Below are 22,440 nucleotides of genomic sequence, written 5' to 3'. Positions count from 1 at the left end.
AGTGTCAGGAGCGCGGGCGGGTAAACCAGACTTGCACACAACAGCAACAGGACACACACACACACACACACACACACACACACACACACACACACACACACACACACACACACACACACACACACACACACTCTCTCTTCTGCTGACACAGACAGAGTCCACAGGGTTTTGTTACAACTGATGTTTGAGTGAAACACATACAGCCTCTGAGCTCCCAAACCCCTCACTGTTGACATTTATGAGGGAGGAAATAAAAGATTATGATATTGCAGGAGAGAGAGAGAGCGATAGAGATGGAGAGATAGAGAGAGAGCCTGCTGCTAGAATGGACGGAGAGGTATCGCTCAAGTCACAACAAAATGGAATATAACTTTGCGAATAAAGTTTGGGAATTACTCAATTTCATATGTACAACATCCAAAGACCTGCATCACTATACTGACAGCGTTTTCTTTTCTTAAAGGATGTACAGTATATGGGTGTTTTTGGGGCATTTGTTCATGTTTTTCAGAACCCCTGTACTGCACAATGAGGATGAGGAAGTTAATCACTAGTTGGGGTAAGTTTCTCAAAAAACAAGTGTCTGGACCCTTCTATAAAAAAAACATTTACATAAAAAATATGAGATTTGGTTGTAAAAAAGCTAAATTCTCCTTTAAGAAGGTTCAACAATTGACCTGTTTGTTGTGGGAAATGGTATTCCTGTGCAAATTTCCTCCAGATAAGCATCACACTAACAGACGGCTTATAGTAAAGTGTTTAATTTCCACAAAAGGAAAATGGTTTCTTTCTATCTCCCTCGTTGTGAATTGATTCAGAGGGAGGCCTTGCTATACAGCATCTCAAAACCTATCAAACACACACACATCCTATCTTGGTTTAAATTGCAGCTCCGTTTTCTGCATATAGATGATTACCTCTCTGAGGCTTAGCTGTCTGTTTCTCTACCTTTGTCTGGGGTAGTGGAAGTGACTATCTCCGCCCTCTTTCCTCATGTTTGCACTAGTGTTGGAACGGTCATTGATCTTGATCTCTCTCTCTCTGTCTCTCTCTGTATTTTTCTCTGTCTCTGTGGTGTTCAGGTGTGAGATGCGCTGTTCAGCTTTATAGCCCTGCTGGCTCCCCAGACAACTCTGATGATAAGGAGAGGTGTGTGTGTGTGTGAGTTTGTTCGTGCATGCTCTTGTGGCTTGTGTATTCTCTCTAGTGTGTTTGTGTATATTAAGAGGAGTTATGAGAAGCCATGATTTCCCACAGCAGGCCTAAAGTAAAGGTTGTGGTTTTAAGAGCTTTGAACCGACAAGCTTTGACTTTGTCATCGCAGCCTATAGGATCACTGTAAAGATTCAGAACACTGGTTAACATTGGTTTACATCTGTATCAATCGACACGGGGATTCTACATGGTTAAAGAGCTTTATCGGTCTATAGGTTCATTTGCAACATTTTGGGGAATAAAATTGGCCTGTGTGTATTTTTGTTAGTCATCGTGTAGGCCTGTCTTATTTATCCAACACAACTATCACACGCGCACAGCATACAGAGCCTATTTTGAGTGGGATTTCTCCTGCATCTCCTCAGCTGGTTGCTGTTGGAGTAAAATGTGCTTTTATAAGCCCATTGATTGCACAACAATTCTAAATGCAATCGCGTGTTAAACTGTTTTGGTGCACGATTAAAAACAGCTACTATTTTTATTTCTCAACTGGTAATTGAAGCGCGTATAAATTCACACGAAGGTTTGATGATTTTTCAAATAGCTTTACTGTGAGGATTTAACTATAGTTCCACAATTTACAGCCTTATTTTACATTTGATTAAATAGCTTTTTTACCCCTCATCAATCAAAACACAATACCCCATAATGACAAAGCAAAACCAGGTTTTTAGAAACTTTTGCAAATGTATATATATATATAAAAAAAAAATATATATACCATTTACATAAGTATTCAGACCCTTTACTCAGTGTTTTGTTGAAGCACCTTTGGCATCGATTAGAGCCTCACGTCTTTTTTTGGTATGACTCTACAAGCTTGGCACACCTGTATTTGGGGAGTTTCTCCCATTATTTTCTGCAGATCCTCTCAAGCTCTGTCAGGTTGGATGGAGAGAGTCGCTTCACAGCTATTTTCAGGTTTCTCCAGAGATGTTTGATCAGGTTTAAGTTCAGGCTCTGGCTGGGCCGCTCAAGGATATTCAGAGACTTGTTCCAAAGCCACTCCTGCATTGTCTTGGCTGCCTGCTAAAGGGACGTGCTCCTATTGGCAGGTGAACCTTCTCCCCAGTCTGAGGTCCTGAGCGCTCTGGAGCAGGTTTTCATCAAAGATCTCTCTGTACTTTGCTCTGTTCATCTTTCCCTCGATCCTGACTAGTCTCACAGTCCCTGCCGCTGAAAAACATCCCCACAGCATGATTCTGCCACCACCATGCTTCACCGTAGGGATGGTATTGGCCAGGTGATGAGCGGTGCCCGGATTCCTCCAGACATGACACTTGGCATTCAGGCCAAAGATTTCAATCTTGGCTTCATCAGACCAGAGAATCTTGTTTCTCAAGGTCTGAGAGTCTTTAGGTGCCTTTTGGCAAACTCCAAGCGGCTGTCATGTGCCTTTTACTGAGGAGTGGGGCCACTCTACCATAAAGGCCTGATTGGTGGAGTGCTGCATATATGGTTGTCCTTCTGGAAGGTTCTCCCATCTCCACAGAGGAACTCTGGAGCTCTGTCAGAGTGACCATCGGGTTCTTTGTCACCTGCCTGACCAAGGACCTTCTCCTCCAATTTCTCAGTTTGACCGGGCAGCAAGCTCTAGGAACTTCTTCCATTTAAGAATGATGGAGGCCACTGTGTTCTTGGGGACCTTTAATGCTGCAGACAAATTTTGGTACCATTCCCCAGATCTCTGCCTCTACATAATCCTGGTTTTTGCTCTGACATGCACTGTCAACTGTGGGACCTTATATAGACAAGTGTGTTCCTTTCCAAATCATATCCAATCAATTGAATTTACCACAGGCGGACTCCAATCAAGTTGTAGAAACATCTCAAGGGGCCCCCGAGTGGCGCAGCGGTCTAAGGCACTGCATCTCAAGGTAAGAGGCATCACTACAGCCGCTGGTTCGATACCAGGCTGTATCACAACCGGCTGTGATTGGTAGTCCCATAGGGCGCCGCACAATTGGCCTATCGTCATCCGGGTTAGGGTTTGGCCGGGGTAGGCCGTCATTGTAAATAAGAATTTGTTCTTAACTGACTTGCCTAGCTAAATAAAATAATCAGTGGGAACAGGATGCCCCTGAGCTCTATTGAGTCTCATAGCAGGGTCTGAATACTTATGTAAATAAGGTATTTCTGTTTTTTATTTTTATACATTTGCAAACATTTCTAAAAACTGTTTTCGCTTCATCATTATGGGGTATTGCGTGTAGATTGATGAGGAACATTTTTAATTCAATCAATTTTAGAATAAGGCTGTAATGTAACAACGTGGAAAAAGTGAAGGGGTCTGAATACTTTCCGAATGCACTGTATTATCATTCGCAATGGATGTTAAAAAAACACGTTCCTACATTTCCGCGCAGGAGGCCAGGTACTTCTATGCGTGCGCGCTCCCTCAACATTATCAACATAGAGAAACTAGACACATGCTCATTGCTCACATGGAGCACTCCAAACAAAAGACAATGAAGAAATGGACAAATCTCGTAAATTATGGTTACGAGATTTGTTTCTCACAAGTGTAGCAGGTTGTGAACTTTGCAAACAACGTTTCCACTCCGAGAATGAGAACGGTAAATGACTGTGATTAATACATGCATTAACAGAAATGTATGTAACCAAATGACGGGGATTAACGGAATACATTTACTACTGGTGACACATGTAATGGGGAATTTATTAAAAAAAATCAAAGGGCAAACAATTCACACATTGAAAATGAATGCACAAGAATTGGTGGGAGACAGCTGAGCCATTCTGGATAGAGACTTGCCTATATCTTTGCCACACACCCCTCCCCTTCTTCTTGTCTTAACTTTTTCAATTATACTCAAGACACATTATCTTCACACATATTTGAGATGCTTTTCATTGACAGCCGCAGCTCAATAATCAGCTAGGTCTATTGCCATTCGCTGCACAATTTGCGGGTTTCCCCAAATAGGCATAGAGCTTGCGATTTGAAACAATCCATAGATTTTTTTTAAAGAAGCTAACGATCCCCGATTCCTCTGTGGCTACCATGCTTTCTGGAGAAGTAGTTTGAATTATAACATTTTTTTTCTCAATATAGACACTAGTAATTATATCATTTTGGCACATTTATTTCCATTTTCATCCCTATTCGACACGCTGTTTTGCAATTTCTCTCCTGTTCTATGTTTTTAATATATACTTTTAATCATTGTCCAGAAGCCAAAGGCACAATCCTCGTCATATTAGCAACCCATCCTGGTTGTTGCATCTTTAGATTCCTCCTCTTTCTAAGTTTCAAACAGAGATTTTCATTGAAAATGATGTTTTATTGGCTGCTTCATTACATGAGTTGCATGTTCTGTTAAGATGCCTTACCATCATCGAAACGTGATTTCTGTCATTCTGATCACCATGGGTAGACGCCCTAATAAGCTATGCACCCAATGCATATGGGTCCGGTAAATTTCTGAAATGTCCGGTAAATTAAAATCTTCCCCAGTCAAGTTTTCTGGCGCCACATTTTCCTAACGGAAATCCACACGCACACAGCTTAGAGTTACACTGTTTAAAGTCACAGATAGAGACTTGACTCTTGTTTAACGTGATTCATTTCTTTGAGGATTTCACCGTGGCGTTTCACTTGGATGAAAGGGTGCTGCAGACAGACATATTTGCATATTTCTGCAGAATGCACTTGTGATAGAGGTGGTTCTTTGGACTATGCTCATATGATGAGTAAACTTGAAGACTAGTGTGACCTCCCAGAGCTAGTACCCGAGGCTTTAGCTCAGTGGGCTAACAACTAATGTCTCGAGGCACGCACTATGACCCGGGTTTACACACACACAGCATTTTCGCAGCAGGAACAATCTTTGTAAACTTGTAGCTCTTTGCAGAAATTGAACAGCCTATTTCCCTTCCCTCTCCTTCTCTCTGTCAGGTCCGGTGTACGGTGAAGACCAGTGAGGACCGCTCCTGAAGGATATACATGAAGGGAGGGGTGGGGGTGAGGGGGGCTTGTGACATCACTCCCAGCCCAGGTCAGAGTCCACACAGGTAGGCAAACGACCCCTCTTATCCTCTTCCTACACACACCCCCGCACACACCAGACCTGGGTTCAAATACTATTTAAATTATTTAAATTACTTACACATACATTTTGAAGTTGATATTCAGATATTTGTTATTTGAAAGTATTTGAATATTGGAATGTATTTAGAAATACACTTGGAAGGTATTGGCATGCATTTGAAAATACACAAACACACAGAGTATTTTGAAATTCAAATAAATACTCCTGTATTGAACCCAGGCCCTAGGAGTATTTGAAATAATGTATTTGAAAATACTCAAATGCACAGAAAATAAGTATTTTAAATTACAAATAATCAAATAAACGTGTTTGAACTCTGGTCTGACAGACACACATACAGAAGTGCTTTCCCAGTTTAATGATTTTTTATGTATTGGGAAAGCTGTTGTCATGGCTGCACAATGAAAACAAGTCACACCAGGGGAAATGTTTTCTCTGCTTGGATTGAAGGACTAACACCTTTCACAGAAGAGAGAGGATTGGGTGTGAAGCTTGAAACTGAGGTTGACAGCCAGTCAGAGAAAGGGAGGGTGCACATTGAAAGGAAAGTTGCATCCTCTCCTCCCATTTTCTCTCCTCTCTCTCTCTTCCTCCATCTTTCTCCCTCCCTTTCTCTCTCTTCATAATGTTGACTTGAGGAAAATGTATTCCTGTAACACAAAGGGCAGCATCCCAGTGTTTCTCCTCTCCTGTGTGTGTGTGTGTGTGTCTGTCAGGGCTTCCGTTAGGAGAATGTGGTGCCAGACAACGTGACTGGGAAGATTCTAATTTACCAGTCATTTGATAAATTTACCGGATCCAAATCCATTGGGTGCATAGCCATGGTGCTTAGAATGTCAGAAATCACATTTAGATTATGGTAATGAGTCTTAACAGAACATGCAACTCATGTAATGAAGCAGCCAATAAAACATCATTTTCAAACATTTGTCAAAATGCAATTAGTGTGAAATCCCCATTCTAACCAGCACACCTGATGACAGTTCCATATGTGACAGAGATGAACATTTCTGTTTGAAACTGTTTGAAAAAGGGGAATCTAAAGATGCAACAACCAGGATAGGTTGCTAATATGACTAGGATTGTTCCCATGGCTTCTGGACAATAAAATAAAGTTGATATGAAAAACAGTAGAACATGAGAGAAATGGCATAACTCTGGATTCAATAAGGAAGTTATATAATTACTCCTGTCTATACAGAAATAAGTAAAATCATTCATTATACTTCACCAGAAACCATGACTTAGCTACAGAGGAATCCACGGTCCTTAGCTTCTTTTAAAAAATAGATGTGGATTGCTTAAAATCACAAGCTCGTAGGCCTATGCCTATTTGGGAAGGCCGTAGTTTGGGCAGTGCGCGTGGCAATAGGCCTAGTTTCTTATTGAGTTAGGGCTGTCAGTGAAAAGCATCTAAAATATGTATGAAGATAATGTGTCTTGAGTATAATTTAAACTGTTGCATCAACAAGAAGGGGAGGGGCGCGTGGCGAAGATATAGGCGAGTCTCTCTCCAGAAGGACTCAGCTGTCTCCCATCAATTCTTGTGCATTCATTGTTTCATTGTGTGAATTGTTTGCCCTTTGATTTTTTTTAATCAATTCCCCATTACATATGTCACCAGTAGTAAATGTATTCTTAATCCCCGTCATCTGGATACATTCGTTTCTGTTAATGCCAATGATGTATACAATCCCTGGATTGCTGATGCAATGTATTGGCCCATGAGAGGATTGATGCCACCGGTCGGCTATATTGGCACACCTCAGAAAAGTAGTCCTCCATAGGAATGAATGGAATTCTACAGTATTTCAATTAAATGTTTACAGGACAGAATTACATGTCTAAGGATTTCTCTGTTGTAGTGGGGACAGTAATTATACTTTAAGGAAACTGTTTCTATATATTTTCAAATGTTAAATGTTTACATTTAGCTCACATAATATCATTTAAAAGTACGCATTTAGGTGTCTGTAATAGAATAAATGTAAACATTAATAAATGCATTTCCCGAGCTTCCAAAGTATTTTTTACAATGGTGGGGGAGTGCCAAGATGGTGGCGCTGTGGCTTCAAAACAGCGCCCCCTGTCAGCCATCTAGTGCATATATAAAAAATTGGTTAATGCATGTATTAATTACAGTTATTTACAGTTCCCATTCTCGGAGTGGAAACGTGGTTTGCAGAGTTCACAATCTGCTACAATTGTGAGAAACAAGTTTTGGTTTATTTCATAACCATAATTTACAAGATTTGTCAATTTTTCCATTGTCTTTTGTTTGGAGAGCTCCATGTAAGCAATGAGGATGTATCTGGTTTCTCTGTCCTGATAATGTTGAGGGAGCGTGTGCGCCTGAGCGAGCGTAGTGGTTTTTTTAACATCCATTGCGAATGATAATACATTAAATAATACATTAAAACTATAGTTCCTCACAGTAAAATCTTAACAACAATCTCCCCCTCGATAATCACCAATCCTCGGTGTGAAAGAGCAATGGAAATTATAGGCCTGCTGCTGCATTGGCCTATAGGCTATGAGTTCCATGCGCTCATTTCTTTAGCCGCCAATGGATCACGGTGTATCAGTCTGTCCATATGGCAGAGGCTGGTGATCTCGCATTAGTTGAGTTTCAACTTTTAGATTTTTATCATTTTAATCCAGATTTTTATGATTAACCAGGTAACAATGATTTTGCGAAACCAAAACGTTATTATTGAAATGAAACTGCACAAATTAAAATCATAATTGGCATGCAGAACGGGAGGATAAATTGTAAGCTTCCCCAAACTGGAAACTCAGGCGCCGCCTATGAAGTCTTTTTAAAATAATTACCTCCACATTTACATGGTCGGATTTTGCCTATAGGCTACTTTGAAGCAAGGTAAAACATGACTCATAATGTGAAATAAAACATTCAGGTTTATTATTATTATTATTATTATTTAGCAGAAACAAATTCTCCCGGTCACTTTGGCCGGCAACAGTTTTATTTACCAGCTTTAAAGTGGAATTGACAGCATTTAACAACATTAAATCTTATTAAAATCTGTTCATAAACACCCCCAGGAAGAATATGACAACCATCTTTTTATTTTTTTACATTTACTGAGAACTGAGCACTTACAGTGGCTTGCAAAAGTATTCACCCCCCTTGGCATTTTTCCTATTTTGTTGCATTACAACCTGTAATTTAAATGTATTTTTATTTGGATTTCATGTAATGGACATACACATAATAGTCCAAATTGGTGAAGTGAAATGAAAAAAATAACTTGTTTCAAAAAATTCTAAAAAACTGAAAAGTGGTGCGTGCATATGTATTCACCCCCTTTGCTATGAAGCCCCTAAATAAGATCTGGTGCAACCAATTACCTTCAGAAGTCACATAATTAGTTAAATAAAGTCCACCTGTGTGCAATCTAAGTGTCACATAATCTGTCACATGATCTCAGTATATGTTCTGTTCTGAAAGGCCCCAGAGTCTGCAACACCACTAAGTAAGGGGCACCACCAAGCAAGCGGCACCATGAAGACCAAGGAGCTCTACAGTTCAGGGTTGGGTTATAAAAAAATATCAGAAACTTTGAAAATCCCACGGAGCACCATTAAATGCATTATTAAAAAAATGGAAAGGATATGGCACCACAACAAACCTGCCAAGAGAGGGCCGCCCACCAAAACACACGGACCAGGCAAGGAGGGCATTAATCAGAGAGGCAACAAAGAGACCAAAGATAACCCTGAAGGAGCTGCAAAGCTCCACAGCAGAGATTGGATTATTTGTCCATAGGACCACTTTAAGCCATACACTCCACAGAGCTGGGCTTTAGGGAAGAGAGGCCAGAAAAAAGCCATTGATTAAAGAAAATAATAAGCAAACACGTTTGGTGTTCTCCAAAAGGCATGTGGGAGACTCCCCAAACATATGAAAGAAGGTATTCTGATCAGATGAGACTAAAATTGAGCTTTTTGGCAATCAAGGAAAACGCAATGTCTGGCGCAAACCCAACACCTCTCATCACTCCGAGAACACCATCCCCACAGTGAAGCATGGTGGTGGCAGCATCATGCTGTGGTGATGTTTTTCATCGGCAGGGACTGGTAAACTGGTCAGAATTGAAGGAATGATGGATGGCGCTAAATACAGGGAAATTCTTGAGGGAAACCTGTTTCAGTCTTCCAGAGATTTGAGACTAGGACAGAGGTTCACCTTCCAGCAAGACATTGACCCTAAGCATACTGCTAAAGCAACGCTCGAGTGGTTTAAGGGGAAACATTTAAATGTCTTGGAATGGCCTAGTCAAATCCCGGACCTCAATCCAATTGAGAATCTGTGGTATGACTTAAAGATTGCTGTACACCAGCAGAGCTTGAAGAATGGTCAAAAATCCCAGTGGCTAGATGTGCCGAGCTTATACCCCAAGAGACTTGTAGCTGTAATTTGCTGCAAAAGGTGGCTCTACAAAGTATTGCCTTTGAGGGGGTGAATAGTTATGCACGCTCAAGTTTTCAGTTTTTTTTGTCTTATTTCTTGTTTGTTTCACAATAAAAATATTTTGCATCTTCTTAGTGGTAGGCATGTTGTGTAAATCAAATGATTCAAACCCCCCCAAAATCTATTTTAATTCCAGGTTGTAAGGCAACAAAATAGGAAAACTGCCAAGGGGGGGGGGGTGAATACTTTTGCAAGCCATTGTAGATGTGGTCATTTTCACGTTTTTATAAGTTCATAGAATGTTTGGGAATTACATATAGTAAGGCATTTGCGAAAGTTCTATAGCAATATACAGTGGGGAAGCTGCCATACGTTTGGACAATTAATAGTCACTGCAGTAAATAAAACCAAATAAAAATCTGTCTTGTCTAGGACTGGAGTCTACGCAGACTGGTGCTCCATAGCCAATCAGAGCTACAGTAGGTCTATATGCAAATAAGCCATTTGCCACGTGGGCCTTCATTCACTTTGAACTGGACTGTGTGTTTACAGGCAGTAGCAACAGCGCGACTTTAGATCATTAGAATGCATTCTCCAAAAGCCAGAAAATACACCTTAATGGATTACTGCAAATATGTACTGTAAATATCACGGATGTCCTCTTACATTTGGGAACTTCACTTTCCTATTGATCAAACAACCATGAATAGGTAGGCTCTCTCCCTCAGTTGCCTATGCACATCAATAAGATCAACATCTAATGCTAGCCAGAGTGAGATGAGCTAAAATCTAATGAGGGAACATTAGATAAACCTTCTCAAACTTTTTAAGCTAGTTGGCCATCAAAATTGCACTGATGAACGATGGGGAATAGTGGCCTGCTCATCCTACTGCAGTTTGCCTGCCAATGCATGCTTGTTACAACCCATGTTTTGACAACTGAATGGGAACTTGCCTGCCAGCCCGCCCATTTGATCGATGCCAAATACATTTGATTGACAACTAAGAGATATGCTAACTGTGGATAACAGTTGTTCAAGTTCAGCATAGCTAGATAGATAGCAAAGTGATTCACATTTCTTGTTAGCTAACCAAATGACACTTGTACTCTAGCTGTAGCCACCGAAAACGATATGAGGGGAAAAAGTCTGTCACTCACCCACTCCTCCAATGACATGACATGACATCCTCCAAGCAGCTAGCTAGCTAGCTAACGTTAGGCTCTGTGTTTGTAGCTTGCTAAATAAATAGCTAGCTATATAGATTGTTACGCTAGCCCTGGGGTGTCAGTCTCAGTCAGAGCACGGGCAATATTGAAAAAAACACAACGAATTGGCAGGCCAGACATAGCCTCATTGTTTTTACAAAAACATGTGCAACTGTGACACAAACCGGCCATTGTTTTATTTGAAAAAATATAACAATTTATAATGTCCACGTATGTGCAGAGCATGTGAGCAGAGTTGAGCGGTTGGAAATCTCGCTTATCGCTCATGGAGCAGTGCTTGCTCGCCATGTGCTTTTCTACAGCTCCGCTAAAAAACGATTTGGAGCAGCAGGAAAAAAACTGCTGCTCCAAATTGACCCTATTCATTAAAATAACAATTTAACCAACACCCATCTATTTTTGTGTCTACCTGAACCTACCAATTGGTTTTTAAGTATTGAAATCGAACCATATGGATTTAAATGAAAGTATTTGAATAAACATGAAAAGGTGAATGTAAGAAGCGAACATCATTTCAAATAGGCTACATGTCATATTAAACATCATATAAACACTCTAAATAGGTCAGGAGCCAGACAGGCAGTCTAAGAAGGAACGAAAATGAATTATTTTGGCTATATTATTTCATTTATTTCAAGGCTATAACCTACAAAGAAATTCATTGTGATGCATTTGCGAGTAAGACACAATATGCTGGTAGGGACATAAAGCCCTCAGCATTTAAACAACATTCATTTTGTATTAAATCGTTATAGTCTATAAATTTCACATATAGGCTGTGACTTACTTAGAATGAAATACAAATTAAACAAAAAATTACTTATTAGTGCTTTTGAATTCATTTTTTGAATTCATTTTTAGAAACAGGAATTTGGCCAGTCTGTGGCTTCAGGTTCATGCGATGGTGCCTCCACACTTGACGAGCCACTGGGGATGCTGAACACCAGTTTGGCCACTCTTGCCAGGCTGGGCAGAGATGCAGAGTTGTTTTTTTAAACATTTTCTATAGGTAGGCCTAATGGTTTTTAGGCAAAATAACCCAATCAAAACGGAAAGCTCCTTGAACGTGGGAATATGCCAGGCCTATTGTATAGATAACAGAACGAAAATGAACAAAACCTTAAAGAGATCAGATTTTTAGTTTATAAATACTTTGCTACAATGACACACTTAGTTATCTACCCACCTCGTTCCGTTCTTTTAGCATGTGCACGTAGCATGCTTTTGGGATACGTGTCTTTTCATATTCCACAATGGTTATTTATTTGTGAACACTAAATCACCGCACTCCCTCTCTTGCTCTTGGTCCTCATCTTTGAAAATCACCTTGATTTAGCACCTGTGTGTTTCTTTATGGAATTATTTAGGGAACTTCTTGACAGTAGCTAAAGCAAGGGGCTATAGCAGCACACAAGTAGATTACAAATGCATGCTGGGCCGGGCATGCCCTGAGCTCGTGAAGTGACCGCTACAGGAGCGAAAAAGGTCGAGGCTGGATCTCGCTTCATGCTCCAGTCAAATTGGGCATGCTCAGCTCTTCAGTCCGCTCTAGCTCCTCTCTGCTCACATACTCTGGTGCATAGGATGTTGTGTATTTTAACATATTAAAACAAAAGAGATCAATAATATTTGTCCAGCATTTGCTGCTATGTTTGCAGATGTGCATAATATGCTGCGATCCTAATTAAAAAGTATTTAATAACTCCAAATAACAAAACGTAGCTATAGGTTGTTGTAACATTTACACTTAAAACATATTTTTCATTTTTTTTGCACGGCATGGATCATCGGTGCATTTCCATGACATAGACTGACCAGGTGACTCCAGGTGAAAGCTATGATCCCTTATTGATGTCACCTGTTAAATCCACTTCAATGGCAAGACAAAAGATTAAAGTGCCTTTGAATGGGGTATGGTAGTAGATGCCAGGCGCACCGGTTTGAGTGTGTCAAGAACTGCAACGCTGCTGGGTTTTTCATGCTCAATAGTTTCCCATGTGTATCAAGAATGGTCCACCACCCAGAGGACATCCAGCCAATTTGACACAACTGTGGGAAGCATTGGGAGTCAACATGGGCCAGCATCCCTGTGGAACGCTTTCGACACCTGGTAGAGTGTATACTAAGAATGATACACTACATGACCAAAAGTGTGTGGACAGGTGCTTGTTGAACATCTCATTCCAAAATCATGGGCAGTAATATGGAGTTGTCCCCGCCTTTGCTGCTATAACAGCCTCCACTGTTCTGAGAAGGCTTTCCACTAGATGTTGGAACATTGCTGTGGGGACTTGCTTCCATTCAGCCACAAGAGCATTGAGGTGAGGCACTGATGCTGGGCGATTAGTCCTGGCTCGCAGTCGGCGTTCCAATTCCAACCAAAGGTTTTTGATGGTGTTGAGGTCAGGGCTCTGTGCAGGCCAGTCAAGTTGTTCCACACCGATCTCGACAAACAATTTCTGTATGGACCTCACTTTGTGCATGGGGGCATTGTCATGCTGAAACAGGAAAAGGCCTTTCCCAAACTGTTGCCACAAAGTTGGAATCACAGAATCGTATAGAATGTAATGCTGTAGCATTAATATTTCCCTTCACTGGAACTAAGGCGCCTAGCCCGAACCATGAAAAACAGCACCAGACCATTTTTCATCCTCCAACAAACTTTAGAGTTGGCAATATGCATTCGTCCTTGGGACTGACAGATGGTGAAGCATGATTCATCACTCTTGAGAACGAGTTTCCACTGCTCCAGAGTCCAATGGCAGCGAGCTTTACACCACTCCAGCCGACGAATGGCATTGCGCATGGTGATCTTAGGCTTGTGTGCGTCTACTCGCCCATGGAAACCCATTTCATGAAGTTCCCGAGGAACAGTTCTTGTGCTGACATTGCTTCCAGAGGCAGTTTGGAACTTGGTAGTGAGTGTTTCAACCGAGGACAGGCGTTTTTTGGGCACTACGCACTGCAGCACTTGGCGGTCCCATTTTGGGAGCTTGTGTGGCCTACCACTTCGTGGCTGAGCCGTTGTTGCTCCTAGACTTTTCCACATCACAATAACAGCCCTTACAGCTGACCGGGGCAGCTCTAGCAGGGCAGAAATTTGACAAACTGACTTGTTGGACAGGTGGATCCTATGACAGTGCTACATTGAAAGTCACTGATCTCTTCAGTTTATTTTTTTATTTTTTATTTATTTAACCTTTATTTAACTAGGCAAGTCAGTTAAGAACAAATTCTTATTTACAATGACAGCCTAGGAACCGTGGGTTAACTTCCTTGTTCAGGGGCAGAACGACAGATTTTTACCTTGTCAGCTCAGTAAGGCCATTCTAGTGCCAGTGTTTGTCTATGGAGATTGCATGGCCATGTTCTCGATTTTATACACCTGCCAGCAACGGATGTGGCTGAAATTGGAGAGTCCACTAATATGAAGGGGTGTCCACATACTTTTGTATGTAGGGACATGGTTTTATGTGATTCCAGAGACTGCTCTCTGTCTGCCGGCCTGTCAGGTGTCCCCTTCCTCTGATGAATGGTTGTAATATGCTCCACATCACAAGAAGGGACACATTCCTTAATGGCTCTGCTTTTCATAATGCCTATGAGGAGAGGGAAGGTAAGGGTGGGAGGGGTGTGGATGGAGGGGGAGAAAGCGGGGGAGGAAGAGGAAGGGGGATAGGGATTGAGAGAGAGGTAATAAGAGAGAGGGAAAATAAGGAAAAAAGAAAAAGTGAACGAGAGAGGGAAAGAGAGAGGGGAAGGGAGATTGTTAATGAATAATTGAAACATGTTCCCTTTTGTTTGTCTAGCCATTCAAGTCAGTAAACAACAAAACAATAGCCTCATTTGAATAATTTCACAAATGGTGTGGCGAGGTGGCAGTTGCTGTCACGGCTTGCTCTGCCTGCATGGTCAGAGGAGAGGGAGAAAGACAGAGAGAACGAGAGAGCGATAGAGAGAAAGACAGAGTGGGAATGAGAGAGGGAGCGATAGAGAGCGAGAAAGAGGAACAAAGACAGAGATCGGATGTTAACTGCTTAATTAACTCAGGAACCACACCTGTGTGGAAGAACCTGCTTTAAATATACTTTGTATCCTTTTAGTGTTTGTTTTATTTTGGCAGTTACCTGTATGTTAGACACTGTGATAGACTGCATCCAGTTTGCTGAGTAAAGTGTTTGGAGGCTATTTTGTAAATGACATCGCCAAAGTCAAGGATCGGTAGGATAGTCAGTTTTACGAGGGTATGTTTGGCAGCATGAGTGAAGGATGCTTTGTCGTGAAATAGGAAGCAGATTCTAGATTTAATTTTGGATTGGAGATGCTTAATGTGAGTCTGGAAGGAGAGCTTACAATCTAACCAGACACCTAGGTATTTGTAGTTGTCCACATATTCTAAGTCAGAACCGTCCAGAGTAGTGATGCTGGATGGGCAGGCAGGTGCTGGTAGTGATCGGTTGAAGAGCATGCATTTAGTTTTACTTGCATTTAAGAGCAGTTGAAGGCCACGGAAGGAGAGTTGTATGGCATTGAAGCTCGTCTAGAGGTTAGTTAAACCTGTTGAGGACAGACGTTCCGCTAGCGGAACTCCTCGCCAAATATCCAATGGTAGAGCGTGGCGCGAAATACAAAAACCTTAAAAATGCTATAATTTCAATTTCTCAAACATATGACTATTTTACACCATTTGACAGATAAGACTCTCGTTAATCCAACCACATTGTCCGATTTCAAAAAGGCTTTACAGCGAAAGCAAAACATTAGATTATGTCAGGAGAGTACCCAGCCAAAAATAGTCACACAGCCATTTTCAAAGCAAGCATATATGTCACAAAAACCAAAACCACAGCTAAATGCAGCACTAACCTTTGATGATCTTCATCAGATGACACTCCTAGGACATTATGTTATACAATACATGCATGTTTTGTTCAATCAAGTTCATATTTATATCAAAAACCAGCTTTTTACATTAGCATGTGATGTTCAGAACGAGCATACCCACCGAAAACTTCCGGTGAATTTACTAAATTACTCATGATAAACGTTGACAAAATACATAACAAGTATTTTAAGAATTATAGATACAGAACTCCTTTATGCAAACGCTATGTCAGATTTTAAAATAGCTTTGCGGCAAAAGCACATTTTGCAATATTCTGAGTACATAGCTCGGCCATCAAGGCTAGCTATTCAGACCCGCCAACGTCGGGGCAGCCTAAACTCAGAATTACTATTACAAAAATTGGATTACCTTTGCTGTTCTTCGTCAGAATGCACTCCCAGGACTTCTACTTCAACAACAAATGTTGTTTTGGTTCCAAATAATCCATAGTTATATCCAAATACCTCCGTTTTGTTCGTGCGTTCAGGTCACTATCCGAAGGGTAACGCGTGAGCGCATTTCGTGACCAACAATTTCAAAATATTCCATTACTGTACTTAGAAGCATGTCAAACGCTGTTTAAAATCAATTTTTATGCTATTTTTCTCGTAAAATAGCGATAATATTCCAACCGGGCAACGTTGTATTAATTCAAAGAGTGAAAGAAAAAAAATGGTGAGGTCTCGTGAATGCACACTGTCCCCAGGCAGTCCACTTACAAACTCTGCTGCTGTACTTTGCCCAGAGACAGGAGACACGTCATTCTGCTTTCTAAAGGCTTTAGAGAGCCAATGGAAGCCTTAGAAAGTGTCATGTAACAGCACAGATGCTGTCATTTCGATAGAGATGCAACAGAAGGACTACAAATTGTCAGACAGGCCACTTCCTGCCTGGAATCTTCTCAGGTTTTTGCCTGCCATATGAGTTCTGTTATACTCACAGACACCATTCAAACAGTTTTAGAAACTTTAGAGTGTTTTCTATCCAAATCTACTAATTATATGCATATTCTAGGTTCTGGGCAAGAGTAGTAACCAGATGAAATCGGATACGTTTTTTTATCCGGCCGTGAAAATACTGCCCCCTATCCACAACAGGTTAACACAGTGTCCAAATAAGGGTCAGAAGTAGACAGAATGGTATTGTCAGTGTAGAGGTGGATCAGAGAATCACCAGCAGCAAGAGCTACATCATTGATGTATATAGAGAAAAGAGTTGGCCCGAGAATTGAACCCTGTGGCACCCCCATAGAGACTGCCAAAGGTCCGGACAACAGGCCCTCCGATTTGACACACTGAACTCTGTCTGAGAAGTAGTTGGTGAACCAGGCGAGGCAGTCATTTGAGAAACCAAGGCTGTTGAGTTTGCCAATAAGAATGTGGTGATTGACAGAGTCGAAAGCCTTGGCCAGGTCTATGAATACAGCTGCACAGTATTGTCTCTTATCGATGGAGGTTATGATATTGTTTAGGACCTTGAGCATGGCTGAGGTGCACCCATGACCAGCTCGGAAACCAGATTGCATAGTCGAGAAGGTATGGTGGGATTCGAAATGGTCGGTGATCTGCTTGTTAACTTGGCTTTCGAAGACCTTAGAAAGGCAGGGTAGGATAGATATAGGTCTGTAGCAGTTTGGGTCTAGAGTGTCTCCCCCTTTGAAGAGGGGGATGACCGCGGCAGCTTTCCAATTTTTAGGGATCTCAGACGATACGAAAGAGAGGTTGAACAGGCTAGTAATAGGGGTTACAACAATTTCGGCTGATAATTTTAGAAAGAGAGGGTCCAGATTGTCTAGCCCTGCTGATTTGTAGGGGTCCAGATTTTGCAGCACTTTCAGAACATCAGCTATCTGGATTTGGGTGAAGGAGAAATGGGGGAGGCTTGGGCAAGTTGCTGTGGGGGGTGCAGGGCTGTTGACCAGGGGAGGGGTGGCCAGGTGGAAAGCATGGCCAGCCGTAGAAAAATGCTTATTGAAATTCTCAATTATAGTGGATTTATCAGTGGTAACATTGTTTCCTAGCCTCAGTGCAGTGGGCAGTTGGGAGGAGGTGCTCTTATTCTCCATGGACTTTACAGTGTCCCAGAACTTTTTGGAGTTTATGCTGCAGGATGCAAATTTCTGTTTGAAAAGCTAGCCTTTGCTTTCCTAACTGCCTGAGTATAATGGTTCCTAACTTCCCTGAAAAGTTGCATGTCGCGGGGGCTATTCGATGCTATTGCAGTACGCCACAGGATGTTTTTGTGCTGGTCAAGGGCAGTCAGGTCTGGAGTGAGCCACGGGCTATATCTGTTCCTGGTTCTACATTTTTTGAATGGGGCATGCTTATTGTGAGGAAAGCACTTTTAAAGAATAACCAGGCATCTTCTACTGATGGAATGAGGTCAATATCCTTCCAGGATACCTGGGCCAGGTCGATTAGAAAGGCCTGCTCGCTGAAGTGTTTTAGGGAGCGTTTGACAGTGATGAGGGGTGGTCGTTTGACCGCAGACCCATTATGGACGCAAGCAATGAGGCAGTGATCGCTGAGATCCTGGTTGAAGACAGCAGAGGTGTATTTGGAGGGCAGGTTGGTTAGGATGATATCTATGAGGGTGCCTGTGTTTACGGATTTGGGGTTGTACCTGGTAGGTTCATTGATAATTTGTGTGAGATTGAGGACATCAAGCTTAGATTGTAGGATGGCTGGGGTGTTAAGCATGTCCCAGTTTAGGTCACCTAACAGCACGAGCTCTGAAGATAGATCGGGGGCAATCAATTCACATATGGTGTCCAGGGCACAGCTGGGGGCAGAAGGTGGTCTATAGCAAGCGGCAACGGTGAGAGACTTGTTTCTGGAAAGGTGGATTTTAAAAGTATAAGTTCAAATTGTTTGGGCACAGACCTGGATAGTAAGACAGAACTCTGCAGGCTACAGTAGATTGCAACTCCTCCCCCTTTATCAGTTCTATCTTGTCAGAAAATGTTATAGTTAGGGATGGACATTTCTGGGGTTTTGGTGGCCTTCTTGAGCCAGGATTCAGACACGACTAGGACATCCGGGTTGGCAGAGTGTGCTAAAGCAGTGAATACAACAAACTTAGGGAGGAGGCTTCTAATGTTAACATGCATGAAACCAAGGCTTTTACAGTTACAGAAGTCAACAAATGAGAGCGCCTGGGGAATGGGAGTGGAGCTAGGCACTGCAGGGCCTGGATTAACCTCTACATCACCAGAGGAGCAGAGGGGGAGCAGGATAAGGGTACGGCTAAAGGCTATAAGAACTGGTCATCTAGTACGTTCGGAACAGAGAGTAGAAGGAGCAGGTTTCTGGGCGCGATTGAATAGTTTCAATGCATAATGTACAGACAAAGGTATGGTAGGATGTGAATACAGTGGAGGTAAACCTAGGCATTGAGTGATGATGAGAGAGGTATTGTCTCTAGAGACATCAATTAAACCAGGAGAGGTCACTGCATGTGTGGGAGATGGGACAGGAGGGTTAGCTGAGGCATATTGAGCATGGCTGGAGGCTCTACAATGAAATAAGACAATAACTAACCAAAACAACAATGGACAAGGCATATTGACATTAGGGAGAGGCATGCGTAGCCGAGTGATCATAGGGTTCAGTGAGTAGCTGGGTGGCTGGAGACACGGCGATTCCGACGCTAGCGGGCCGGGGCTGGCAGGCTAGCAGAGGGCCTTAGAGGGACGTTGCGACGGAAGAAGTCTGTTGTAGCCCCCCTGTGCGGTTACATCGGCAGACCAGTTGTGATGGATCAGCAGGCCTCCGTGTAGTAAAAAGGCTCCTCCTATACCAAATAGGTATAGTAGCCCAAGAAATTGGCTGATGGACCTCTTCAGCCAACAGTCCGGTATGTTCTAGACAGCTAGCGGGCAGCGGCTAGCAGGCTAGCAGATGGGCATTCAGGGGACGTCGCGACGGAGGAGCCTGTTGAAAAACCCCCTCGGGCGGATTACGTTGGTAGTCTAGTCGTGATGGATCGGTGGGGCTCCGTATCGGCAATAAAAGGGGTCCAGGACAACTGGCAAAATAGGTATTTTAGCCAAAGGAGTGGCTGATGGACCTCTTCAGCTAGTCTAATTGGCGCTTGCTTCGGGACAGAGACGTTAGCCAGGAGAAGCCAGTCGGATAGCAGCCAGCTAGCTGCGATGATCCAGGTGAAGAGGTTTTGAGCTTGCGGTAGGATTCCGGAGATATGGAGAAAAAGAAGTCCGATAAGCTCTGGGATTTATCGCGCTGTGCAGACAGGCAGGAGTTGTCATGGCTAAAGTTTAGCAGTGTCTAGCTGACTACTAGCTAGTAGCTAGTTAGCTGGCTAGCTTCTGATGGGGGTTCCGGTTCTAAAGTAAAGAAAATAGCAGATCCATACCACATTGGGTGAGGCGGGTTGCATGAGAGTATGTTTAAGTTGGGGTTAAGAAAAATGTAAAAAAATATATGCGAAGAAAAAGTTATAAAAATATATATATATAAAGATATATACACGGAACACAACAAGACGAAGATGTGTATGTGTGTGTCAATGCAGACCACAACTTTACTAGTATAGTCAGATACTTGACTGCTTATATACCAGGGTCACAGTCCATTGACACCCTGTCGACAAAGCACAGATTTACACACGCACACACATCACACACCACACCACACACACTACACACACAGAGATACCAGAGGGAGTTATTCCCCGCTTTCTGACCCATCTACAGTAACAGTCAAAGGTTTGGACACACCTACTCATTCCAGGGTTTTTCTTTATTTGTACTATTTTCTACATTGTAGAATAATAGTGAAGACATCAACACTATGAAATAACACATATGGAATCATGTAGTAACCAAAAAAGTGTTAAACAAATCAAAATATATTTTATATTTGAGATTCTTCAAAGTAGCCACCCTTTGCCTTGATGACAGCTTTGCACACTCTTGGCATTCTCTCAACCAGCTTCATGAGGTAGTCAGTCACCTGGAATGCATTTCAATTAACAGGTGTGCCTTGTTAAAAGTTCATTTATGGAATTTATTTCCTTCTAAATGTGTTTGAGCCAATCAAGGTAGGGGTGGTATACAGAAGATAGCCCTATTTGGTAAAAGACCAAGTCTATATTATGGCAAGAACAGCTCAAATAAGCAAAGAGAAACAACAGTCCATCATTACTTTAAGACATGAAGGTCAGTCAATCCGGAAAATGTCAAGAACTTTGAAAGTTTCTTCAACTGCAGTCGCAGAAACCATCAAGCGCTATGATGAAACTGGCTCTCATGAGGACCGCCACAGGAAAGGAAGACCCAGAGTTACCTCTGCTGTAGAGGATCAGTTCATTAGCGATACCAGCCTCAGAAATTGCAGCCCAAATAAATGCTTCACAGAGTTCAAGTAACAGAGTTCACAGAGTTCAACATCAACTGTTCAGAGGAGACTGCGTGAATCAGGCCTTCATGGTCGAATTGCTGCAAAGAAACCACTACTAAAGGACACCAATAATAAGAAGAGACTTGCTTGGGACAAGAAACACAGCAATTGGCATTAGACCGGTGGAAGTCTGTCCTTTGGTATGATGAGTCCAAATTTGAGATTTTTGGTTCCAACCGCCGTGTCTTTGTGAGATACAGAGTAGGTGAACGGATGATCTCCGTTTGTGTGGTTCCCACCACGAAGCATGGAGGAGGAGGTGTGATGGTGTGGGGGTGCTTTGCTGGTGACACTTTCAGTGATTTATTTATAATTCAAGGCACACTTAACCAGCATGGCTACCACAGCATTCTGCAGCAATACGCCATCCCATCTGGTTTGCGCTTAGTGGAACTATCATTTTTCAACAGGACAATCACCCAACACACCTCCAGGCTGTGTAAGGGCTATTTGACCAAGACGGAGAGTGATGGAGTGATGCATCAGATGACCTGGCGTCCACAATCACCTGACCTCAACCCAATTGAAATGGTTGGGATGAGTTGGACCGCAGAGTGAAGGATAAGCAGCCAAAAAGTGCTCAGCATATGTGGGAACTCCTTCAGGAGTTCTACTGGTCGATTGTCCATTGCACGTGTTTCTTGTCCCAAGCAAGTCTTTGCTTCTTATTGGTGTCCTTTAGTAGTGTTTTCTTTGCAGCAATTAGTTGAGAGAATGCCAAGAGTGTGAAAAGCTGTCATCAAGGCAAAGGGTGGCTACTTTGAAGAATCTCAAATATAAAATATATTTTGATTTGTTAAAAAAGAAAATGGTTACTACATGATTCCATATGTGTTACTTCATAGTGTTGATGTCTTCACTTATTATTCTACAATGTAGAAAATAGTACAAATAAAGAAAAACTCTTGAATGAGTAGGTGTGTCAAACTTTTGACTGGTACTGTATGTATGTGTATGTGTGTGTGGGAGGGGGACTGAGCAGCCCTATTTAGAAGCCACACTGCTCACCCCAGCTGTGTAGAGGTCTAGAAAAGGTGTCAAAAAAATTGCATGGATAGACTACCGCACGCACCTATCTAGTGTTCCACTCAGCTGTCGAGAAATGCAAAAGAAGATAATTTCCCTGGACCCTGAAATTCAAAACCGGATCAAACAAGCCTCCGCTGCCTTCAGAAACCTCAGAC

General features: G+C 42.2%; 1 protein-coding gene across 5 annotated transcripts in view; it reads left to right on the top strand.

Moving 5' to 3' along the window:
- LOC106608394 (zinc finger MIZ domain-containing protein 1) overlaps positions 1-22,440 on the top strand; it is a 195,289-nt gene that overhangs the window by 66,439 nt on the left and 106,410 nt on the right. For 4 of the 5 annotated variants that reach the window (XM_045722019.1, XM_045722012.1, XM_045722017.1 and 1 more), the window contains exon 2: positions 5,135-5,250. The gene's annotated coding sequence lies outside the window, so the exon portion shown is untranslated. Of the gene's footprint in view, positions 1-1,130; positions 1,150-5,134; positions 5,251-22,440 lie in introns of those variants that run through there. The other variant, XM_045722008.1, reaches the window with a different exon arrangement.

Source organism: Salmo salar, chromosome ssa01 (genome assembly GCF_905237065.1).
Source record: "Salmo salar chromosome ssa01, Ssal_v3.1, whole genome shotgun sequence".
Classification (NCBI taxonomy): domain Eukaryota; kingdom Metazoa; phylum Chordata; class Actinopteri; order Salmoniformes; family Salmonidae; genus Salmo; species Salmo salar.
This window is presented reverse-complemented; position numbering and strand designations above follow the sequence as displayed.